The following is a 14,638-nucleotide window of genomic DNA, read 5'->3' as shown; positions in this document are numbered from 1 at the left end:
CAACATGGACTAGCCACTTCAAGGCTTATAACTACCTTCTAATTCATCATCATCATTATTAATTGTTTTTTGCCCCACACTTGGTGGTGCTACATCAGTTCCATGCCTTTGAATCACTTCCGGGGCGGGGGAAGCTTAGGGAACCTTGTTGTCCCAGGGTTCAATTCTGGCTCTCCTTTGTACAAAGTCTGGACTCTGACCATTGAATTATCTCTGTGTTCCATGGGATCCATTTGTTTGATATAAAAATTTATATTAAAGTTTATAGACAACATTTTAATATATAAATATATAACAATATTATAAATCTCTATATAGTATTATAGCTATATTTATTTGGCTTTTGGATTACACCTGGCAGTGCTCAGAGATTACTTCTGGCTCTGCATTCAGAAATCGCTCCTGGCAGACTCAGGATACCATATGGGATGCCAGGGAGAGAACCTGGGAGAGACCCGGGCTCTATCCCAGGTTGTTCATGTGTAAGGCAAACGCCCTACTGCTGTGCTATCACTCTGGCCCCTAATATGTATATAAATAGGGGGCCACAGAGATAGCACAGTGGTAGGGTGTTTTGCCTTGCATGCGGCTGACCTGGGAGGGACTGGTTCGATTCCCGACACTCTTATGGTCCCCCAGTCTGCCAGGGTCGATTTCTGAGTGCAAAGCCAGGAGTGACCCCTGAGTACTGCTGGGTATGGCCCAACAATCAATCAATCAATAAAGTTTTAAATAATATAAATATATACAATATAAACATATTGCTATGATTTATATATTCTGATATATAATTTATGCTTTTAAGATGTATGCATTTCTTTGCATTGCTTTAGATTTAATTCAAGATTTCACACATGCAGAGCAAGTGTTCTGGGCCTGACCTGCACCCCCACTCCAATACCTCTTAATTTAAAATTAAGGTGAACTGAGAAAATTACATAGATAACTTTGAGGGCTGAGCAATAGCACTGCTGATAGGGTATTTGCCTTGCACATGGCAAACCTGGGTTTGATTGCTGCATCCTGGATGGTCCCCTGAACCTGCCAGGAATGACTTCTGAGCACAGAGCTAGGAGTAAACCCTGAACACTGCCAGGTATTGTCAAAAAAAAAAAAAAAAAAAGACAACAACCACAACAAAGAAATAACTTAAACCCTTAGTTGTGGAGAGCTAACATATCATGAAAATGATTACAAAAAAACCACCTAGGAGACCAAAGAACAACTGTAGGGGCTAAAATGCCTTTCTTGCACATGGTGACCCTCCACTATAATCTCAGGTCCCCTGATCACTGCCAGGAGTGATCCCTGAGCACAGATCCAGGAGTAAGATAGTTCTGAGCATAGTTGGGTGTGTTACATCCTGCCTAGCAATCAAATCAATTATGGTGATGAAGTCAATGAGAGAAGAGAAGACTGCCTGTCTTGAACACCGGCTGGGGGAAGAAAGATTGGGAGCATCAGTGATGGGAATGTTGCACCGGTGAAGGAGGTGCTCCTTATATGACTAAAACCCAACTACAATCATGTCTGTAATCAAGGTGCTTAAATAATAAAGATATTATTTAAAAAATCAAATCAGGGACTGGAGAGACAGCATTACTAGTAAGGCATTTGCCTTGCACGTAGCTGACCCAGGACAGAAGATGGTTTAAATCCTGGAATCCCTCTGAGCCTGCCAGGAGCAATTTCTGAGCACAGCGCCAGGAGTAACCCCTGAGTGTCACTGGGTATGACCCCAAAACCAATAAATAAATAAATAAATAAATAAATAAAATAAAACAAGTCAGAACATTCCTATTAAGCAGTAACTTTAATTCAGGAAGCATACATAGGTAACCATCTTATAAATAATGAGCATAACCCATTTTATGACAAGGAAAACAAGACAGTACAAGACTTGTTGTCTAAAAATGAAATTCCTACTTGGTGAGTGGCTAATACATCCCAAAGCTAAGAATTCAGCTCCTAAGATTTTAGATGAGGGGTCAGAGCAATAGTAGAGCAGGCAGGGTGCTTGCCTTGCACATGGTCAATGTGGGTTCCATCCCCACATCCCCTAGGGGTCCCCCAAGCATCAGCAGGTATAATACCTTAGCATAGAACCAGGAGTCAACTCTGAGCATCAGCAGGTATGGCCACAAAGAAACAAAAGTTTTTTAGAAAAGAATGTGGCTCCTCTCCCTCATCAAAGAGATGAATGACAGTTACCTAGAATTGAGGGGAAGGGCCACATGCCCAAGGGAAAGTAAACTGTGTGAATCCAGCATGATTCAAAGTTAGATTTGTGACCAAGCTCAATGGCCATGCTGGGGATTGGGTGCTGGCAGAAGACAATTAAGTTCATTAAGTGGAAGCCTTAAGAATAGGCACTACAGCTCATGACATGAAGCTCATCACATAGAGTGATGAGTGCAGTTGGAGAGATGACTACACTGAAACTATCATAACAATGTGAATGAATGAGGGAAGTAGAAAGCCTGTCTCGAGTACAGGTGGGGTGGGGTGGGGGAAGAGGGAGATCTGGGAAATTGGTGGTGGGAATGTTGCACTGGTGAAGGGGGGTGTTCTTTACATGACTGTAATCATACAACTATAATCATATTTGTAATCACGGTGTTTAAATAAAGATAATTAAAAAAAAAAAGAATAGGCACTAGCTGAGTCCCAACCCTCCCTTCTGGGATCAGAGAAGCAGGAGAGTTTCCAGGTGTCCAGACCTGGCCTCAAGGGACACACTGATGTACTTAGTGGGGACAGTAACTGGATGGCAGAGAGCCTAATGAGCTAGAAGCCAGAACCCTCTTGGCTTCCTCCCTCACCTTGTTGCTTTTGCAGTCCTGAGTCTGGCTGGGTGCCCCATGCTCCCCTCCTTCCTGCTGTCTCATTCGGGCACCTTGGTCCATCATCAGCACCCAGGGTGGCGTGGACAATTTGCTTTGGAAGGCTTTCATACAGCAAGACCATCCTGGTGAGCCTGCGTGATGTGTAGACCTTTGGAGAAGGTTTGAGAGAATAAAAATTCAGTAGAGTTGTCTCAGGGACACTGGGCCAGGAGTTCAGGGTGTTGCGTGGGGAACAAGTGGCTTCTCCTTCTTCCTTTCCCTTTTCTTAAGCTTTTCTTTTGCTGCTTCCATGGTGCTCCCTGTTTGTTTCTTTGTTTGGGTTTTTTTTTGGGGGGGGGGGGCACACCCAGAAGCGCTCACCTGGCTCTGTGCTCAGAAATCGCTCCTGGCAGGCACAGGGGACCATATGGGATGCTGGGATTCTAACAACCGACCTTCTGCATCAAAGGCAAATGCCTTACCTCCAGCCTATCTCTCCAGCCCTGGTGCTCCCTGTTAATAGAGATGCATTAATGCAATCTTAGTTTGTTTAAGAAGAGTCTACATAGGATTGTGCTCGGGGCTGACTCCTGGCTCTGTGCTCAGGGAATCACTCTGGGTCTTGCCTGGGGGACCCTACGGTGCGCCAGGGTTTGAATATTGGGTTGGGGCTGTGTAAAGGCCAGTGCCTTTCCTGCTTTCCTGCCTCTCTGAAATTGCCTCCAAAATCTTGAGCACTTGCAGATTTCTCTTAGTGTTTGAGGAGGACCCTGTTTTGCTCATCCAGTCTGTATCTGAAGATAAGGGGATCTACTCTGCCCGAATGGTTTCAGATCATTGTTGTAGATGGGCCTGACTTCTTCAGAGTGTGGACCAGATACTTGCTAGCTCTGGTGCTGCTTTCCCCTGCCTTTTCCAAAGTATAAACATACAAGTGTGGACATAGACAAATTTGTGGTGTATATTTGGTGTATGTATGTATGGGTGTTTGGGGGGTGTGTGTTCATTGTATGTGGATGTTTTGGAGTATGTATGGGGGATATATGTTGTGAGTGTGTATGTGTTGTATGTTGTGTGGCGGATGTTTTGGAGCATCTATGGTTTCTGCACACACACACTCATACTCACACTCACACACATAATGGGAAGAACATTCCTGAAGCAAAGAATGGGGTTCATATATGCCAAGGAGACTCAGATGCAGCTGAGACCAGCCAGTAGCCAGTAGATGGAGTTTGGGACCAGCTGAGAGTTCACTACAGGGAAGACCCTGAAACCAAACTAGTCATTTACTGGAGGAACTCAGGGTTATATATATATATATATTTTTTTGAATTCTCAGGAGCTCCAAGGTGGCCCACCTGTAATTTTCAGCCCCTGGTCAATGCCACTGCATGAGATACAATCTGCTCCAGTCCTGTGGTTTTGGGGTATTCAGGTAACCCACCAGTTATGGGACACCTCCAAATTGGGGCCTGGGTTGCTCAGAGGCTTGTGTGGCTCTGGGAATCACTTGGGTCAGGCTCAGGTGACAGTGCTCTCTCCTGCCTAGTGTCCGAGGGGGAAGCCCAGCATCAGGGAGATCATTTTTCTTCCCACAGTCTCTGTCCCCCAATCTGGTTCCTCCTAAAATCCAAATTCCTGGGGTCAGAGAGAATAGCATAAAGGTAAGGCATTTGCCTTGCATACAGAAGGACAGTGTTCAAATCCCAGCATCCCATATGGTCCCTGAGCCTGCCAGGAGCAATTTCTGAACTTAAAGCCAGGAGTAACCCCTGAGCACTGCCGAGTGGTGACCCAAAAACAAACAAACAAAAAAAACAAAATAAAATCCAAATTCCTGAAATAAATTCAGAGCTTTCATACCTGCATTCAGTCCTTTATTATTTTTAATTTTTTAAATTAGCTGTAATGATTATTGTCCTTTTTTACATTTTTGTATTTTATTTATACAGTGGAAGGAATACATTATAAATGTGAGTGCAGGTTATTTCAGAATAATAAAATTCAAATTAACCAACATACTTTTTTATAATAAAGCTGCCTTTTTTTACACAAAATTATGAATGAGTTTTCAGTCATACAATGTACAATAGTCATTATCCACCACCAATGTCCAAATCCTTTCCACCGTCCCGTCCCTAACTGACAGTTTTCATCTCTCTCTCTATCTCTATCTCTCTCATTCATACATTTTCATTTCCTTTCACCCCCATTTAAACACTGTGGTTTGCAAATATTTTTAGTGAAGAGATATCGGTGCCTACTATCTTTTATCTCGCTTTCAGGCCCCCAGTTTTTGGTCCAGAGTAATCATTTTCCAACCATGATTGCAGTTCAGACATTTCTGCAGGCAACTTTCCTAGTTGGTCTTGAATTCCTTGTGGTGGGATGATTTGTCCCCTGTTAACTGGTATCATCTGAACTCTAGTAAGAAAAATTCTCTCTCTCTCTCTCTCTTCCCTCTCTCTCTCTCTCTCTTTCTCCCTCTCTCTCTATTTTCCTTATCCCTCTCTTTCCCTCTCTTTGGTCATATCCACACTACCCAGGGCTTACTCCTGACTCTGCACTCAGCAATTCACTCCTAGAAAGCTTGGGGAATCTATGGGATGCCAGAGATCGAACCTAGGTCAAGGCAAATGCCCTTCCCACAGGATTATCACTCTGGCTATCCCTCTTCTCTTTTAAGCTGCCCCATTCTACTATGATGGCCTGAGTCCTTAGACAGGCATTTCCCTATTAACACGCTTCCTCCTTCATTAAAGTGTTACTGATTGTCACCAAGCACCTTAGGCCCCTGGCTTCCTTCTCTAACATGGTCATACTCTGAAATTAACCCTGTAAGACACTGGACTTCAGATAAAAGTGGTGAATAAATGATCTCTTGGGGAATTATAAATCACTATAATTAAGAGAGACAGGAACAGTAGAGAGGGTCTCGGGGAACTAACAAAGAGAGGCCAAGATCACAGTGAAAATAATAAAATTAAATTTTTCTTTTGTATTCTGGGCCAAACATGGTGATGTTCAGGGGTTATTCTGGGCTTTGCACTCAGAAATCACTCCTGCTAGTGCTCAGGTACCATATGGGATTGAGATCTGGGATTGGATTTGTGTAAGGCAAGAAGTACCTTCTGTACTATATTTTCAACCCTTAAATGTTTGTTTTATTTGGGGCCGGAGAGATAGCATGGAGGTAAGCAGTTTTCCTTTCATGCAGGAGGTCATTGGTTTGAATCGCCGCATCCCATATGGTTCCCCCGTGCCTGCCAGGAGCAATTTCTGAGCCTGGAGCCAGGGAATAATCCCTGAGCGGCTGCCGAGTGGTGACCCAAAAAACCACACACACACACAAAAAAAGTTTGTTTTATTTTATTTTTTGCCACTCCCAGAAGTGCTCCGGGGGACTTACTCTTGGCGTCTGCACTCAGGAATCACTCCTGGGCAGAGCTCAGGGACCTTTTGGGGTGCCCAGGATGGAAACTAGGTCAGGCCACATGCAAGGGAAAATGCCCTACCTACTGTGCTTTTTCTCATGCCTCTGAAATGAATATATATCATATTCTTGACAACTAAATAGAAAATGTGTATTTTGTTACATGTGTAACACATGTCTGTGAGAATCTTTTTTTTCTTTTTTTGGTTTTTGGCCACACCCGTATCGCTCAGGGATTACTCCTGGCTATGTGCTTCAGAAATCGCTCCTGGCTTGGGAGGACCATATGGGACGCCGGGGTATCGAACACGCGGTCCGTCTACGCTACCGTTTGCAAGGCAGACACCTTACCTCTAGCGCCACCTCTCCAGCCCGAGGAATCTTAATTGTGTTTTTTCCTCACACAACTTCTCTCCTCATTAATTGAGAGAAATATTCATGTAGAAGCTGCCTACTTGAGGATGTGATCATCTTGTCTCTTCAAAGTCTGTGTAGTGTACATAACCTGAAGTTCATTTCCTTTTACTTGTTTTTATTTTTATTTATTTAAAGAACATGCATCACATAATTAACAGTTTACTGCAATGCATTTGTTTCCAAATAAATGAAAAAATATGTTTAAAAAATAGAAATGTCCTCTTTCTCTCCCTCCCCCTCTCCTTCTCTCTCCCTTTCTCCCTCTCCCCTCTCTTTCCTTCCTCTCTATTTCCCCTTCTCACTCTCCCTCTCCCTATTTCTCCCTCTCCCTCCTGTCTCTCTCTTTCCCTTTCTCCCTCTCCCTCTTCCTCCCTCTCCCTGTCTTTCTCCCTTTCTCCCTCCTCTCCTCCCTCCCCCTCTCCTTCCCGTTCCAAAAAAAAAAAGAAAAACTAGAAATGAAAGGAAAAGGAAGAAAGGAGAAAATAGAAATAGAGAATAAAAATTAAAATGTAAAGGAATATAAGAAAGAAAAATAAAATAAAATTCCTGACTGCAGCCGTGTAGGTCCAAGAATTCAAAGCACTGTTAAAAACACTGGGGCTTTTGTAGAGTGTGTTCTCAGCTACCAGGTCTCCCTGAATAGAAGAGTGTCAGGAAGGATGCCTGCACTAGCTCAACAAAAGTCCAAACAATATCAGCACAAGTACCAAGTATACCTAGAGTTATGGTCAGATTGGTGTCTCTGCAGAAAATCATAGAAGAATGGGTGATGCAGGGGCTATAGGCAAAGTGGTTAATTATGGGGAATTGAATGCAGCCAGCGTGGCTTCAGCAAGGCTGGGTCTTGACTCACCTTATCTCCCCCAAGATTACCCGGCTTAAACTGCATGTTTGGGTGTACCCAAGGTTTTTCATGGCCTGATTTACAACTATTTCGAGAAAGAGTAATTCTGTGGGAGCTGGCCTGGGTGTGAACATGGCAACTGCATTTGTCCCAAAGTTCATTTCTCAGTATCTCTCATTCTTCTAGCTCCAACTCACCCCATGGAACCAGAAAAACTTGACAGAAATTTTAGAATTTGTACTTCTGGGCATTTTCAAAAGAACCTGACATGCAACCCATCATCTTTGGACTCTTCCTGTCCATGTACCTGACTACAGGTGCTGGGGGAACCTGCTCATCATCCTGGCCACCGTCTCTGACCTCCACCTCCACACGCCCATGTACTTCTTCCTTGCCAACCTGTCTTTGACCGACATCATGCTTCGTATCTACCACCATCCCCAAGATGCTGGTGAACATCCAGTATGCACAGCCAAGTCATCACGTATCAGGGCTGTCTCACTCAATTGTAATTTCTTCATGTTGGTTTGCAGCAGTGGATGACTCTCTCGTGACTGTCATGGCTTATGACCGCTTTGGTGGCCATCTGTTTACCCCCCTGCACTTACACTGTCATTATGAACCCTCGGCTCTGTGGGCTGCTGGTTCTGGGGTGCTGGGTCATCAGTGCCCTGCATTCATTATTAGAAGCCCTTAATGGTATTCCGGCTCTCCTACTGTGCAAACACAGAGATCCCCCCACTTTTTCTGCGAACTCAATCTGCTGATCCAGCTCTCTTGTTCAAACACATTTGGCGAACAACATGGTGCTGTATTTTGAGTAACGGTGTTTGCTGGGTGGTGGCCCTGCTGTTTATATTCTTTATTCTTACTCTCGGATAATTTCCTCCGTTCGACGATCCCTTCAGCTAAGGGGAAGCAGAAAGCCTTTTCCACCTGTGTTTCTCACCTCATAGTGGGGTCTCCCTGTTTTATGGTGCACGAGCCTGGGAGTGTACTTCAGGTTTCTGCTGTGCCCATGGTTTCCCACGAAGGAGCCATCGCCTCAATAATGGACACAGTCATCACCCCCATGTTGAACCCCTTTATCTACAGCCTCAGGAACAAAGACTTGAAGAGTGCCCTGAGAATGATCATTGGGAAGAAAGCATGAAACGTCAATTGTCTACGAGTACTAGAACAAGGACTCCTAAATTTACCATTCCCACCCTCGCCACTTAGCTGAGTAATTGTCCGTTATGTGAATTTATTTCTAGAATTACCATTCTTTGATTTCAATGACTCTGTTCATCTCAGTTTTATGAGTCTCTTATCCAGTGTCTCATCTTATGGTATTGGGGGTTATTTTGTCTATTCTGTTCATAGACTCTCATCTTTCCTTTACCCCCACACAGGGATGGTCATTGGAAAATTGGGAATGAATGTGAAGATTCATTTCAGGGATTTAAATTTGGAAAATTTTATTTAGCTTATGATTTGAAAATATAAAATAATGAATTTTTTCTGACTGAAGCTATTGTTCATTTATTATTTTATTTAAACACTATGGTTACAAGGTTGTTCATAGTACAGGTTTTTTTGTCACAGATAAAGTTTGTTCATAATTGAGTTACAGTCAAACAATATACAGACAACCTTCATTGGTGCATTTCCACCACCAATGAACCCAATTTAATGAATGATTTTTTGTTGGGTTTTTTATTTTTTTTTTGGTTTTTTGGGCCACACCCAGCGGTGCTCAGGGGTTACTCCTGGCTGTCTGCTCAGAAATAGCTCCTGAGCAGGCACGGGGGACCATATGGGACACCGGAATCGAACCAACCACCTTTGGCCCTGGATCGGCTGTTTGCAAGGCAAACACCTCTGTGCTATCTCTCCGGGCTCATGAATGATTTTTTTTTATAAAAAAAAAACTTATTGATGGATTGATTGATTGTTGGGTCACAACCCAGCGGTGCTCAGGGGTTACTCCTGGTTCTGCACTCAGAAATCACCCCTGGCAGGCTGGGGGACCATATGGATGTCGGGAATAGAACCGGTCCCTCCTGAGTCAGCCACATACAAGGCAAACGCCCTACTTGCTGTTGCTATCTCTCCAGCCCCTTAATGAATGATTTTTAAAGAAAAATAAGTTTTATTTCAGAGAACCATGATGTACAAAGTTACTGATAGCTGGAGTTTCTAGGAATACAATATTTCAACACCAATCAACATGCTCAGCTTCCCTCCACTGATACTTTCCATTCTCTTCCACAACACACCATTCCCCTCCCTATCACCTTGACATGCACATTATAAAGTTCAGTAGTTACAGCTTTGATTTCAAATTTTCAGTGTGGTTAAGTCCAGGCTTTGGAGGTAGAGCTAATAACCCTCTTCCACATCCCCAATATAACTGAAGCCCCAACCCCTGTTCCCCCCAATACTTCTCTTTCTCATTGTCTTCTTCCTCCTCTTGATTTCTTTTCCTCTCTGAATGGCAGCTTTGTTAGAAGTTGGTTGCCTCACGTAATAAAAATGTTTTATAAATGTAACAATAGTGTTTATAATATGTTTATAATATTTCTTTCGAAAAAGTGCCCTTGCCAACCAAATTGATCATATAATTTTATAAAATAAAAATCTGACAGGGGTTATTATGTCTCATGCTTTTCTTGCAATTTTTTTAGGTGGGGTGGGGAATATTTGGTAATGTTTGGGATTAACTGGGTCATATCCTACTCAGTATTTGTTCTCCACCCTAGGGTGTGGTCTGGTTCTTGCTAATCAAAAGCCCGGGTCTCAGGCATTCATTCTCTGGTCTTCCCCACTAAGCTACCTGCCTTTTAGGAGTGGAAGGCTTGGAATTCCTGGCTTGAGTGTTGGAAATACTGAACCCATTTTTACCCTCTTAAACTCTGTGGATTGATTATTTCCTGCATCGGTGTTTGCTCCCAGAATTTCATTTCTACAGGTCCTGGATTTGGAGCTTGAGGCTTCCTTCTCAGCAATACTCAGGGATTACTCCTGGCTTTATACTAAGGAATCACTCCTGGTAATGTTCATGGATCTCTGTGGGATGCCAGGGATCGAACCTGAGTTCACTGCATGCAAGGCAACTTCCTTCCCCATTGTACTATCACTCTGGCCCCAAACTACAGTATTTTAGGGGGAATTCTATCTTCTGAAACTATCCTTGTCCCCTATTTCCTTCCTGCCCTTCTCCCTTGAGTGTCTCTGGGGCAGATATTTTTCTTCTCTTTCTCTCTCCCTCTTTTTTTTCTCTCTTCCTTTTTTCCCTTTAGACACTTGTTTGCAATTTTTTTTTGGTTTGTGGGCCACACCCAGTGATGCTCACGGGTTGCTCCTGGCTCTGTGCTTAAAAATTGCTCCTGGCTTGGGGGACCATATGAATGCTGGGGGATCAAACCACGGTCAGTCCTAGGTCAGACACATGCAAGGCAAAAGCCTGACAGCAGCTGTGCCACCACTCCGGCCCTATTTACAATATTTATACTGCAGGTATAAATATTGTATCATGCTTATCACTTTATCTCCTTTCAGCACCCAGTGAAAATAAGGTTTTGATACTCATTTTACACCCAAATGCAGTCAGCAGGTAGAAAATAAGTAAAAAAGAAAAAAAAAAAGAATCCATTCTCAGAGTAGTAAAAAACAGGCACAAGTTATCCAGTTTGATAAAAGTTTTCTTTATTGGGAAAAGCCATTAAGATAATGACACGCAGAAATATTAGCCAGAGGGTTGAAAATAATCCAGATTTTCCCCCCAATATCAACATTCATAGATGCAACCAAGTGTAGTTTGTTTCCCTTAGTGCAATGCATTACAATTCTATAGAGAAAAACATGTTTATTATATGTCTTCTGGTTAAAAAAATAATAATGGGGCCGGAGAGATAGCATGGAGGTAGGGTGTTTGCCTTGCATGCAGAAGGATGGAGGTTCAAATCCCGCCATCCCATACGGTTCCCCGAGCCTGCCAGGAGCGATTTCTGAGCATAGAGCCAGGAGTAACCCCTCAGCGTTGCCGGGTGTGACCCAAAACACACAAACAAACAAACAAAAAATAATAATATGAGGCTGGAGAGATAGCGCAGCGGTGTTTTCCTTGCAAACAGCCGATCCAGGACCTAAGGTGGTTGGTTTGAATCCTGGTGTCCCATATGGTCCCCCGTGCCTCCCAGGAGCTATTTCTGAGCAGACAGCCAGAAGTAACCCCTGAGCACCGCTGGGTGTGGCCCAAAAAAACAAAAACAAAACAAAACAAAAATAATAATAATAATATTTCCAAACTCCCACAATACCACATTAGGCAAAGGATGATCTTGAAATCATTCACATTTGCGGTTGGAAATGAATTTGGAAATAGGGAGTAGGCTATAAAGGGGAAAATACTATTGGACAAAAGAAAACAGCAGAACATGGAAACTCTTGATTTCTGAATCACCGACCCAGATGGTGCTGAGATGAAAGAAATAGGGGGCAAATTCTTCAACCATAGTTGAACCACACAGTTCCCAATTTCTTTTCTTTCTTTTTTTTTGGGGGGGGGGCACACCCGGCATTCCTCAGGGATTACTCCTGGCTCTGTGCTCACAAATTACTCCTGTCAAGCTCCAGGGCCCAGATGGGATGCAGAGGATAGAACTCAGGTCAGCCACATGAAAGGCAAATGCCCTACCCACTAGTGCTAACACTCTGGCCCCTCCAATTTCGACTCTCATACTTTGACCTCACCTGTGGTGGGCTAGAAAACCTATATTTTTGTAGACCCCTTCACCAACAATTCCTTCAGCGCCTTCTTGATGTCTTTATTCCTGAGGCTGTAGATGAAGGGGTTCAGCATGGGAGTGACCACAGCATACATCACAGAGGCAATGGAACTTGCCTCGGAGCTGTGGGTGGCTGCAGAACTAAGATAAATTCCTAGGACTGTGCAAAAAAACAAGGAGACCACGGAGAGATGGGATGCACAGGTAGAAAAGGCTTTATACTTGCCTTGAGCAGAGGAGATACCACAGATGGAAGCCACGATCTTGGAGTAGGAGTACAAGATGCCGCCAGGGCACCCCCAGCCACCACCACAGCTGCTGAATACATGACCACATTATTGATGAAGGTATCAGAGCAAGCAAGTTGAATCATGGGTTTCAATTCACAGAAAAAGTTGAGGATTTCCAAGTCTGTGCAGAAGGATAGGCGCCGGACCATTAAACACTGCAGCAAGGAATTCAAGGCACTGAGAAGCCAGGAGCCAGAACCAGGTGTCTACAGAGCTGGGGGTTCATGATGGCAGTGTAGTGAAGAGGGTGGCAGATGGCCACGAAGCGGTCATAAGCCATGACGGTCAAGAGGAAGTTGTCCAGCACTCGAAGAGGCTGACAAAATACATCTGTGCCAGGCAGGCTTTGTATGTGATCCCTTTATGCTGTGTCTGGATGTTGGCCAGCATTTTGGGGACCGTAGTGGAGGTGAAATCAATGTCCACCAAGGACAAGTTGGAGAGGAAGAAGTACATGGGCGTATGGAGGTGGGGGTCAGAGCTGACGGCCAGGATAATGAGCAGGTTCCCCAACACCGTGACCAGGTACATGGACAGGAACATCCCAAAGATGAGGGGCTGCAATTTGGGCTCTGAGGGGAAGCCGTGAAGGAGAAAGTCTGCCATCTGAGAAGAATTTTCTAGAGTCATGTTGGGTGACGATTTCTAAGGAACAGGGAAGGGACATGGTGAATTTTCCTACAGATCTGAAGATCATAATAAGATGCTAATTTGATTGTGATATTTTTCCCCCAGAAGCTGTTAGTGTTGTTGTTTCCAAATAGGCTCTTCTTTCTGACTAAATAAGAACATTGGACTCCCAGCAGTGAAGGAGTTTCTCTTTCTTCCCTGCATCCATACCAGCATTGGTGGTTCTTATTACCTTTGTTTTGTTTTATTTTTGGTCTTTGTGCTACACCCAGTGATACTCAGAGTTCACTCCTGGCTTTGCACTCAGAAAATACTCCTGGTAGGCTCAGGAATGGTGGGGACCATATGGGATATTGGGGACTAAAGCTTAGTCTGCTGCATGAAAGACAAGAGCCCTTCCTGCTGTGCTATTCCTCTGGCCCCATTTTCTTATTCTTATTGATGTGTGCCTGTCTTTGTAGTATGAGATGGTATATCCGTGTTGTTTTTCTGTACATCTCCTTGATGACTAACGTGAAGCTTTTTTTTTTCTTCCAATTTATCTTTTGGTCACAGTAATTCAAATAAAATTTTATTCAAAAGAAAAAATATGAATATGGAAATTTATTGTTTCCACTGAGTTGTGAAATGTTGCATCATAAAATATAATCAGGCAAGAAACATCTACCGAGTCCTAGAAAGAGGGAAATGGTCCTCTTTCTCAGAAAATTTTCATACATTCAACACGATGATTTAAAATACCAGTGTAAAGAGCAACTTTGTAGATGAACAGTTCAAATATGTATGCAACATACAAGAATCAGATGCAGCTCAGAATGAGAAGAGTATTTAAATGAAACAGGAGGTCTTTGGTTTAGGAGGCATATCCAACTCAGGAATCATTCCATTGGTGCTCTAGTGACCACACAGGGTCAGGGATTAACCCTCTACCCCAGGGGTCTGACAGTACTTTGAGTTTACCCCTGTGTTCATTTTTAAATATTTATAGCTCATTATTTTCTCGAAGCAAATTAAGAAACAATCACCTGGGTCTAGAGTGATAGCACAGCTGAGATGGTGTTTGTCTTGCATGCTGCCAACCTGGGTTTGATCTCCAGCATCACATATGGTCCCCTGATCCTGCCAGGAGAGCAGAGCTAGGAGTAACCTGAGATTCAGCAGGTTATTGAGAAAGAAAAGGAAGGAAAGAAAGAAGAAAGAAAGAAAGAAAAGAAGAAAGAAAGAAAGAAAAGAAAGAAAGAAAGAAAGAAAGAAAGAAAGAAAGAAAGAAGAAGAAAGAAAGAAAGAAGAAAGAAAGAAAGAAAGAAAGAAAGAAAAAAAGAAAGAAAGAAGAAAGAAAGAAAGAAAAAAGAAGAAAGAGAAAGAAAGAAAGAAAGAAAGAAAGAAAGAAAGAAAGAAGAAAGAAGAAGAAAGAGAAGAAAGAG

At 43.2% G+C, this 14,638-nt stretch overlaps 2 pseudogenes; one reads left to right on the top strand and one right to left on the bottom strand.

The window, feature by feature from the left end:
• Positions 1-2,861: 2,861 nt before the first annotated feature.
• LOC126030102 (olfactory receptor 7A10-like) lies at positions 2,862-8,675 on the top strand (annotated as a pseudogene).
• A 3,603-nt stretch (positions 8,676-12,278) lies between these two features.
• LOC126030101 (olfactory receptor-like protein OLF4) lies at positions 12,279-13,214 on the bottom strand (annotated as a pseudogene).
• Between the last annotated feature and the right edge of the window lie 1,424 nt (positions 13,215-14,638).

Source organism: Suncus etruscus, chromosome 15, assembly GCF_024139225.1.
Source record: "Suncus etruscus isolate mSunEtr1 chromosome 15, mSunEtr1.pri.cur, whole genome shotgun sequence".
Lineage (NCBI taxonomy): Eukaryota > Metazoa > Chordata > Mammalia > Eulipotyphla > Soricidae > Suncus > Suncus etruscus.
This window is presented reverse-complemented; position numbering and strand designations above follow the sequence as displayed.